This window comes from Puma concolor, chromosome B4 (genome assembly GCF_028749965.1).
Source record: "Puma concolor isolate L17-30 chromosome B4, mPumCon1.1.hap2, whole genome shotgun sequence".
NCBI lineage: Eukaryota > Metazoa > Chordata > Mammalia > Carnivora > Felidae > Puma > Puma concolor.
In genome coordinates, this window is record NC_141673.1 from 66,188,927 (window position 1) to 66,200,622 (window position 11,696).

The window sequence follows — 11,696 nt, forward strand, 5'->3', positions numbered from 1 at the left end:
GTGCTTGGGAACAGGGCCTATCTGGTTCCTGGTCATCAACCCACACAGGTTGCTGCAGAGGTTTTTACCTTTGTACTAGTGCAGCAGCTCTATATTTCATGCCATAGTTAAGGCACAAGAAAACTTTTGTCAGGCTAATGCTGAACTCTCTGCCTAGAAGAATAAGTTGCTAAGGATTTGGTCTGCATGGTATTGACGAACATAGGTTATTCATTCCCTTTCTGGCTCAGAGTCTCTCATAAGGTTGCAGTCAAATGTCAGCAGGAGTTGCAGTCATCCAAAGACTTGACTGGCGCTGGAGGAATTCCAAGGTGGCTCACTCATAAAGCTGACAATTAGGTGCTAGCTGTTAGCTTGGAGGCCTGAGTTCCTCTGCATGTGGGGTCCTCCTTAAGGCTGCTTGAATGTCCTCACAGTATGAGAGCTGGCTTCTTTTCTTCTTTTTCTCTTTCAGAGTGAGAAATCACAGTGACAAGGAGAGCTAGATGGAAACTCTCTTTACAACTTATCCCCCTAAGTCACATAGCAATCACTTCCTTTAATGACAGCCTATTCCAAGGCTCCTGCTTTGGGTTGTGTGCCTCAGAGGGCCTCATACTTTGGAAGGCCTTCCTGAAAATTTTCTAGGTATCCCTTATGTGCCTGGAACCAGCCAGGGCCAGCAGTGCTATCAAAGCTGAGCCCAAGCCAGGCCCTGAATGAGCTCTTGTCCCAGTTTCTCTCCTTCATGGAATTCCCCAATCCCAGGTTGCCTGAGGAACTCTGGAACTCATGTCTATAGGGTTATCACAAGGCCCTGAGACCAGGTCTCAATTTTAAGAGAGCATCTTGATGAGCCAACTACTCTTACTGGCCAGTACAGTATTCCTTTTGGGGAATCAAGTGAGATTGAGTCTCCAGGTTGGCACTGACAAGTCTATTTGTGGTCGCATAGAAGACAAGTTCAGGCCTCTGGACTACAAACAGAACTTCACCAGCTCTTGGACTTGAGTCATGTGTGTGGGTCCCTGTGTTGATCCTTGCCTCTCAGTGTCTGACTGTGGAACTACCTATGGTCCACCAGAGGATGGTAGAGTGGCAGCAGGCTACTTTTCTCCTGTACGTCACCATATACCACCAGTCCCACTGCCTACCCCCCCCCCCCCAACACTGGCACCCAGGGAAGGAACTCCATTCCCTCCAAGGACCCTAGGACATAAATCAGGCAGTCATCTGAAAGTAGCCCCACCCTTCTCCTCCAATATCATTTCGAGGTGCTTTTGAGACTGTCACTTCAAAGTACCAACAGGCCCTTCCCAACTGATGTCTTCTTTTGCTTCTGAATGATGTCGTGATAAAATGCCCTCCCCATGTCAGTCCTAAGTCATGCCATATGAAATACGCACAAATGGCATCATTCCTCTTGCTGCACCCATGGATCCCTAACATATATTCCCTGTTGGTGGTATGTGGAAGACAGCAATGAGGTCAACATTGAAAGAGATCACAGTCTGGGAATGCTGTGATTATAGTTTACAGAATATAAGAGAAGACATGGTTGGAAGAGGTATTGTTCCATGTTTACGGTATAAAATTCTGGACGAAAATTTAACATGACCATACAAAAAACTATTGTTCAAAATTTCCTGCATACTGTGGGTAAGACTTCCATTTCTGGTCATTATCAAGAGAGTACAGTAATAATCTTTGAGAGTCATGGGCAACATGATGAATGATAAGGTGTCATGAGTAATGATATAACCAGGAGTAAAATAAATAGTATAGAAGAACTACATCTTTATTGTTTCAATATAAAAAGTTTCCAAGGAGCCATGGTATTGTGTTAATAGTGTTACTACGTTTTCTCCTGGTAGGAGATATGAAATTAGCCAGGAAAGCATACTTGACAATAAAGAACATGAAGAAAACATGGAGGGGGAAGTAGGAAATAGGTGAAAGGGATTAAGAGGTACAAGCCCATAATCCTATTCATTAAGCTGTACTGCCTCTCATTGTAAAATTGACATATATTGTTAATGTAATTTTGTAAAAGTGTGTGTGTGTGTGTGTGTGTGTGTGTGTGTGTGTGTGTGCATTTAATAAAATCTTTGAAAGAAAAGGACAGTTGTACCTGACTTTAAGTGCTAGGGACGTGTAAAATGGTGGGGAAGAAGGTGAGTAGATAGCAATAGATTATGCATTCCAGAAATTGGGAAGTAGGATGTGGCAGAGTTAAAGAGGAGATAGAAAGCAGGCTGAATTCCTCAGCCGAGGGCAAGGGAGAAGAGAACAAAGGAGAAAGCAAGCTGGGAATGACCTGGGGCCCTTGGTCTAAATTCAACCTTAGGAGAGTCACTGTTTTCCTAACAAACAGAGATAAACATGGCTTTCCTGAAGTCATTTTTTCTGTATCTCACACCTTTCCTTGTCTACTTTTACAACCTCAATACCTCATTCTGGTCTCAAATCCACTGACCTTGTTCGGCCCAGTGGTTATGAGAACATGCAGGTCACAGGAATGAAACACATTAAAATCCATACCATCACTTAGAAGTGTGTGTATTTAATACCCCATTTAAGATTCAAGAGGAGCCTTTTCACTTCCCAGGTCTCATTTGCATATCCATTGACACCTGAAGGACAGGAATAAAGAAAATTGAGTTTTCTTTTTCCAATCTCAGTATTATGGGCTATTATTACCGTCAACTGGCAAGAGAAAAAAAAAAACTAAAAAATACAGCTTGCAGTATTTTTTAATATCAATTCAGCCCCTTCTAACTTTGGAAAGCATTGATAACAATAACAAGAGTATCAGAACCCTTATTCTTTTCAAATTAAATTTCACTTTGCATAATAACTCAGTAAGATGGTAATGCAGACCTTATCAGTCTCATTTTACAGATAAGAAAACTGAAACCCAGATTAACTTAGTTTCCTCAAAGAACTATCATAGATGCTTCATTCTTGGAAGTAATTAGCTCTTTCCATATCACTGTAGACCTTCAGTCTGAGTTTCAGATCAATTACTTCAGTATTTCCCAGCATTCTAATGTCCACATTCTTCTATTCTCTTACCATTTCCAAGTCCCAAACACTTGGCCGGCCTCTTCCATCTACTTTCCCTGGTCCTGCTTCTGTCCTGTAGCATAGGTAGAAAAGGTATCACACTTGTATAACAGTTGCTTATTTACTACATTGACTCCTGTATGGCTGTTCACAACTGATGATCCAAACCTTTTCTTCATCCTTAAGGCATTGATATACCTTTTTTCCTTGCCTTATGGTGATGGTTTTCAAATAGGTCAACACATTCTTTGAGACTTCTCCCTTCAAGAGGTGGAGTCTAATTCTCCTCCCCTTCAGTGTGGGCTGGACTTAATGACTTGCTCCTAATAAATACAGTAAAGTGGAAATGATGAAGACCAGGGAGACTTTATCATAAAAAGCACTGTAGCATCCTCTCTGCTCTCTCTCAGATCACTCATGACCAGACACTCAAGCAGCTCTGTGGAAAGGCCCAGGTGGTGAGGAACTAAGGCCTTTTGCCAACAACTAGCAAGGAATTGAGGCATCCTGCCAATAGCCATCTAAGTGAGGCTTCTTAAAAGCAGTCAAGATTTCTGGTGACTGGAGCCCCAGGCAGTAGATTTACTGCAACCTCTTGAGAGACCCTAAGCCAGAAGAACCCAGCTAAGCCTGTCCCAGATTCCTGATTCTTAGAAACTGTAAGATAATAAAGTTTTTGTTTGTTTGTTTGTTTCAAGCCTCAGAGTTTTGGGTAATTTGTTAGGCAGAAATATATAACTAATACTCTTACTCAATCCTTTCCTGATTGCAGCTGACAATGTGACAAAATTTGAGGGTTTCACAGCTTGGGCACATGAGGGCATTAACCCTTAGTGTAAAGAGGGAGCTAAACAGTGAGGAGATCCCATGGAAGGACTAGGCACATGACACTATTAGTGTTTTAAAACACTCATTCTAGCTGATTAGTGGCAAATGGATTGTAAGGGAACAAGAATGACATCCAAGAAGGGAGTCAGGCTATCAGAACAGAACAAAGGGCTTGGACGGGAGTGGCAACTTGTGAAGATGGAGTGAAGCACATGGATACTTTCACCGAATGAAGAAGTTTGCATTTTGTGTATGTAGAGGACTGGGGCGGGGAAAACAATCTGGCTTCTGTCTGAAATCACTTTCTTCAGGGCACCAATGCCTTATAACTGCTAAATCTAAAAATCAAATGGCCTTCTTCTAATCTTTCTCCTTGAAACTACTACTTACTTTGGCTACGCTCCAGCACTACTTGGCTGTCCTTCACCTTCTCCTTCACTGTTCCATTTCCGCCTTTCTTCTTGAGTCCTCCATAGCTATCAGCAGTAACGCATCCTCTCTTTCACTCAGGTTAAAACTTGGAGTTACTCTCAACCCTTCTCTCTCTCTTCTTTCTTCAACAACTATGTGGCAAGTCCTTAGTAGGCACCAGATTCTATGTTAAACATTAGAGATGTGCTTGTGCAAATCGGTATCGCCCCAGTCTCTATGGAGTTGTCACTCTAGTGGGAAAGACAGACATCAAACAATCACATAAGTGAATATACACAGGGAGTATAGGGGTTTCTTTCCAGTCCAACTGTCTCTACTTTAATTTTTTAATAGCTTTATTTAGGTATAACTGACGTATAATAAACTACATGTATTTAAAGTTTACAATTTCATGAGTTTGGACATAAAATCATCATCATAATCAGGATAATGGACCTATCTATTATCCTCCCCCTAAACTTCCTCATGCTCCTTCATAATCTTTCCTGCCTTTACCCTCCCTTATCCCTAGGCAACCACTGATCTGCTTTCTATCATTGTAATTAGTTTGAAATTTCTAGACTTTTATATAAGTGTATTCATACTGTACGGCCATATTGTTTGGTCTCTTTTAATCAGCATAATTATTTGAGATTTACCCATCATTATAGTATCATAGTTCTTTCTGTTCTTTTTATTATCCCATTGTATGGATTACCATAATTTATTTATCCACTTACCTGGTGATGGGTATTGAGATCTCTTCCAGTCTTTTGCTATTCCAAAGTGCTAAGAACATTTGTGTGCCAGTCTTTGTGTGTTCATGTGTTTCCTTTTCTTTGGAGTAAAGATCTAGAATTAGAATGACTGCATCACATGGTAGGTGTATGTTTAACTTTTCAAGAAACTGCTAAACTGTTTTCCAAAGTGGGTGTGCCATTTTACACTCCCAACAGCAATATATGAGAGGTCCAGTTTCTTTCTTTCTTTTTTTTTTTAATGTTTATTTATTTTTGACAGAGAGAGAGAGACAGAGCATGAGCAGGGGAGGGGCAGAGAGAGGGGGAGGCACAGAATCTGAAGCAGGCTCCAGGCTCTGAGCTGTCAGCACAGAGCCCGACAGGGGGCTCGAACTCACAAACCGTGAGATCATGACCTGAGCTAAAGTCGGACGCTCAACCAACTGAGGCACCCAGGTGCCCCTGAGAGGTCCAGTTTCTATACATCATCACCAACGCTCAGATCATAGTTTTTAATTTTAGGTGTGTAGTGGTATCTCATTGTGGTCTTAATTTGCATTAATTAATGCAAATTAATGATACTAATAATACTGAATATCTTTTCATGGTGTTTATTTATCATCCATATATTTTTTAAAATTTTTAAAAATGTTTTTATTTTTGAGACAGAGAGAGACAGAGCATGAGCAGGGGAGGGACAGAGAGAGACAGAGCATGAGCAGGGGAGGGACAGAGAGAGGGGGAGACACAGAATCTGAAGCAGGCTTCAGGCTCCCAGCTGTCAGCACAGAGCCTGACACAGGGCTTGAACTCATGGACTGTGAGATCATGACCTCAGCCGAAGTCAGACGCTTAACTGACTGAGCCACCCAGGCGCCCCTATCATCCATATATCTTGTTTAGTGAGTGATCTGTTCAAATTTTTTGCCCATTTTTTAAAAAAATGGGCTGTTTGTTTTCTAATTATTGATTTTTTAGCGTTATTTATATTTTCTGGATATAAGTCCTTTGTCAGATATGTGATTTGCAATATTTTCTCCTGGTTTGTGGCTTGTTTTTACTTCTCCTAACAATGCCTTTTGGGGCACCTGTCTGGCTCAGTCAGTGGAGTATGCAGCTCTTGGTCTTGGGGTTGTGAGTTTGAGCCTCATGTTGGGTGCAGAGATTACTTAAAAATAACAAAATCTTAAAAACAAGCAAACAAATAAACAAACAATGCCTTTCAAAGAGCATTAGTTCTTAACTTTGATGAAGCCAAATATGTCAATTCATTCTTTTACAGATCGTGTTTTTGGAATCATAGCTAATAAATTTTGCCTCACCCAGGTCACAGAAAAGGGCAAACAATAGCCTGAAGGAGCATACTAACAGCACCAAGACCAAAGACTAAACCAGCCACTGGGGCAGGCATTGGGAACAGTGAGTGGGGAAGGAGGAAAAGGCCCAGTTGCAGATGATAAGACTTTGGGTGGATTTCAGGCTAGCAGAGTGGTGGGTATGATTAGTTAGCATTCAGCATATATTCCTATCTCCTTCTGATATGCAGAAACTGAAAAGCTAAGGATTATGTTTGTCAGAATGCCTCCTAGCCAGTCAGATGTATTTGGATGAGGTTTAGAAGGCAGAAGTGAGACCAAGGCCATTGTACTGCTGCTTTGACTATTTCTCCTGGTCATGGAGATGTGATATATTTGTATAGCAGTGATTCAGTGACGTCTCTAGCTTTGTAAATATTGAGAGGTGGTTGCATCAGAGTGTAGCAGCAGCAATGTCCCGATCATAGCTTCCAGATCCCTGGATCACACTTGTAGGTGTTCTTAAACCTAGTCATCAGTGGAGACCTCCAGATACACCACTCTCCTGACTGGGGCAGAGATAGCAGCTTTCTTGGCAGAGTTTCAGCCTCCAAGACTGGGCTCCTCTAGACTTTCCGGTTGATTTTGTAAGCACCTATCTCCTAGTATCCTTACAATACTTGGAGGGATTTTTGTTCTCTTCGTTGAACCCTGAGTGATACAAGCAGACAGATTGTATCTGGGAGGAGTGATAAAGAATAAAGGGACTGCCATTGTGTGGGAAGATTGTAACAATATATGAAGTCATTCATTTGTTCAGTGAGCATGTAACAGACATGAAGTGGGTGGTATTGCTAGGTACTAGGAATATCTACCTGCCCTGAAGGAGCTTACACAATTTGATGATTTCATGATATGATGATGGAGATATGTTGAGACACTATGTGCTCACAGACATGTTCTCAATTAAATGTGGAAATCATAAAAGAGGTGACCTGTAAGCTTGTTTTAATGGATGAGTAGGAATTAGCAAGCAAAGAGGGAGGGAAAGAGCATTCTGTCTGTAAAAGGGTAAATTATTAAGAAATACTTTTAAATATCTGTGTTCACACCCCACCCCTTCCCAGGAAAGGGAAGAAAGGAAATGTGTATTTCTCAAGACTTTAGAGGAGGAGGCTAGGGGTAATGTGGGAACTTCTTCAGTGGAAAGGGCACAGGTGGAGGCATGAGTTTGAAAACATTTTGACTAAGGAGGTAGAAGCGGTTGACCTAAGAGAGATTCTGGTCTTCCCTAGAGATTAAGGGTAAGGCATCCTCAAGCTGGCCTCAACTTTCCAATCTTCTTTACTCCCTTACCTCTCATAAGAGAATCAGAATGGCATGGGATTTCAAAGCCAAGGCCAGGTTCAGTGCCAGGGTCACCACTTACTAGCACATAGCTTTGAACATATTATTTAACTTCATTTAATCTGTTTATTCATCTATGTAATGAGGATAATGATAATATCCCCCTCCTACAGTGTTGTAAAGATAAAATCAGATAATGGATGTGAAAAAAGTATTGTAAATTATAAAGCACTGTAAAAATATTAGACACTATTATCTAATAGATATAACTAAGTCTTCTTGATTCTGTCTCAAGTATATCTCTGTTATAGAATGAATTTTGTCCTCTCCAAATTCATATGTTGAAGCCTAACCCCCAACGTGACTGTATTTGGTGATAGGGCCTTTAAGGAGGCAGTCAAGGTTAAAGGAGGTCATTAGGGTGGGGCCTAATCCAATAGGACTGGTGTCCTACTAAGAAAAGGAAGAAAAACTACAACCCTCTTTCTCCGTGTGTGAAGAGAGGGGAGACCATATGAGCACATAGTGAGAAGGTGGCCATCGGCAAGTCAGGAAGGGAAGTCTCACCAGAAACCAACCCTGATGGTACTTTGATCTTGGACTTCTAGCTTTCAAGACTGTGAGAAAATAAATTTCTGTTGTTTATGGCACCCAATCTGTAGTATTTAGTTATGGCAACACAAGCAGGCTAATGTAATCTTTCCCTGCAATTTTATTTCTCTTCATTACCCCTGCCCTGATTTGGTCCAGGCCCTTCTGTTTTCCACATCAGCTCTGCAGACCTTTCTATATTCTCAAATACTGATAAAGGAATCTTTTCAAAGATCATACTTAAAAACTGTCTAGGATACAGAACCATCTACAGCATAGGACAAACTTCTGAGCTGAGCACAAGGCTCCTCTTGAACTTGATTTCACGTGCATGACTAGTGTTGTCTCCTGTCCTCCTGCTACACACACATCCTATGCTTCAGCCTCACTGAAATTCTTATCATTGCTTAGACATCCATGCCCCTTTTGGCCTGTACTTTTCCTCCTTCCTGAACGGCCTCTTTCCCTCCTGATCACCTTTTCATCCCACTGTCTTACCTTTCCATCTGGCACATCTATTCATCTTTCAGCCCTGGCTCAAGTGTCACCTTCTCCCTGAAGCCCCCCCTTTACAGCTCCATCCTCAGTTCTCTTGGGAACATTTTGTACACCCATCTGTTTCAACACGGATCACACTGTTTTGTAAATATTTTGAGACTCTTTTCTACTAGATTGTGAGCACCTGAAAGAAAGAGACCTAGTCATCATTGAATCTTCCTTCACGCTTATGAAACAAAGGAGGTACTGGATACACATGTTTTAAGTAAACAAAAAATCCCACGGTCCAGACAAGACACAGACACAAATTAAACAATAGAAGGCAGTAGAGGAACCACAAATTATGAATCCAAGTATCCTGCATGGCCCCTAGCACAGTGTCTTGCATGTAGCAGACTCTCGGTAAATGTTGTTGAATTAAGTTCTAAGTGAAAAGTAGAGATAATAAGAGTTATGATCACTTAAATCTGGGAGAACTCCAGGATGGGACTTAAAACCTGGTATCCACCAATGTAACACCAACGACTCCATCTGATGCCTTCAAACTCAGTCCATATTCCTTCTCTCTACCTTGCCTCTCCTGGCTGTGAGCTCTTATTCATCTTTGTGTCTTGCATTCTTTCTCTATGTACTGGTATCTAGCCAGATGCTTTGCACATGATAGGCATCCAATAGGTATTTGTTGCATTTGGTTGAAAACAAAAGATTGTGCTGACTCTGGGTGGGATTTGAATAGGCTGCATAGAAGAAAGCAGAAATCTAAATCAGGGACACAGCAGGAGTATGTTAATTCTCTGTTACTCCTGTAACAATTTACTGCAAATTTAGTGGCTTGAAACAACACAGATTTATCATCTTACAGTTCTAGAGGTTAGAAGTCTGAAAACAGGTTTTATAGGGCTAAAATTAAAGTGTTAATAGGGCTGTGTTCCTTCCAGAGGCTTTAGGGAGAAATCTATTTCCTTGCCCTTTCCAGTTTCTAAAGGCTGCTGCACTCCCTGGCTTGTGGCCCTGCATCACTCCGACTTCTGTTTCTGTTGTCATGTCTCCTCCTGTTATTCTGACCCTTCTGCCTCCCTCTTAGAAGAACCCTTGTGATTGCATTGAGCTACTCTGATAACCCACAATAATTTTCCCAAGACCTGTAACTTGATCACATCTGCAAAGTCCCTTTTGCCATGCAAAATAACATATTCACATGTTCTAGAGATCAGGACATGGGCATGTGGGGGAGCCATTATTATGCTTAGCACAAAGAGCAAAGCTGAAGATATACAAATGTACAACTAATGTCTAGAGATGGACCTTTCCAGCTGAAACAAAGGGTTCATAAAATATTAGAGCCAGGTAAGATAGGAAAAGTAGATTGAAGGGACATTGGGTTTTAGAGATGATATAGACCTATAGATCTGAATACCAGATTAAGTTTTGGCTTCATCTTATATAAAGTTAGAAAGCTTTGAAGGGGGTGAACAGAGAGTTAACAATGAAAGCAGTAATATAGCAGACTCCAGAAGTCCCTAGAGTATGTAAATCTGGTGGTCAAGCAAAACTAAAACTACAAGACTGGGGACCAAAAGACCACACCAGGGTAAATACACTGCTGTTTACCATCTTATCAAGTCTCTTCTTTCTGCTGGATATTGCTTGGATCACTGTTAAAAATGATTGATGAATTATTTCCCCTTTTGAATTCTTAGTTTTTTAATCTACTGGAAGTCTTCAGTCATATTATAACTCTTCTGTTCTAGAAGAGTCTGCTACAGCAGTTGGGGAATTATGTGTTTGGGGTGGAGGGGGAGGAAAAGAGAGGATGAGATATGAGTTGATTGATTTGTCCAACCGTTTGGAAGAGGTTGGGCTTCACAGGAGAGTTTCAGTGGTCTGAAAAGACAGGGATTCCTCCACTTTTTGGTTGTTACTGACAGAAACTTAATGTAGGGGCACCTGGCTAGCTCATTTGGTAGAACATGAAACTCTTGATCTCAGGGTTGCGAAGTCAAGCCCCAAGTTGAGTGTAGGAATTGCTTAAAAATAAAATCTTAGGGGCGCCTGGGTGGCGCAGTCGGTTAAGCGTCCGACTTCAGCCAGGTCACGATCTCGCGGTCCGTGAGTTCGAGCCCCGCGTCGGGCTCTGGGCTGATGGCTCGGAGCCTGGAGCCTGTTTCCGATTCTGTGTCTCCCTCTCTCTCTGCCCCTCCCCCGTTCATGCTCTGTCTCTCTCTGTCCCAAAAATAAATAAACGTTGAAAAAAAAAATTAAAAAAAAAAAATCTTAAAAAAAATAAACTTAATGCAGACTAATTTGCAAAAGATAATTTACCATCTTTAAATAGCATCTATATGCTGATGACTTCCAAAATGATGCTGCCAACCTGGATCTCCAGACTCATTTATATCCAATTGCCAAGTGGCTACCTCTACTTGGATGTCCAGTCAGCAAATCAAACTCATCATGGCCAATGCCTTGTTCCTAACCTTCCCTTTCCGGTTCTCCCTCAACAAACCTACTCCTTTCTCCATTTCAGTTAATGAGGACTCCACCATCCCAGTTGCTCAGGTCAAATACTTTGGAATTTTTGGTGAATTTGGGTGAATTCTTTTATTCACTCTCCACAGTCAAACTGCCAAGCAATTCTATTGGCTCTACTTTCAAATCCATCAAGAATCTGACTATTTCTGGGGCACCTGGCTGGCTCAGTCAGTAGGGCATGCGACTCTTGATTTCAGGGTTGTGAGTTCAAGTCTCATGTTGGGCACGGAGCTTAATGTAATAAATAAATAAATAAATAAATAAATAAATAAATAAATAAAGTTAGAGATAACTATGCTTGTATCTATAGACAAAATGTGGCAAGAAAAAAACGTTTTTTTTTAAAAAAGAATCTGATCATTCCTCTCCATCTGCACAGCTACCCTGGTTCAAACCACTAACATCTCTC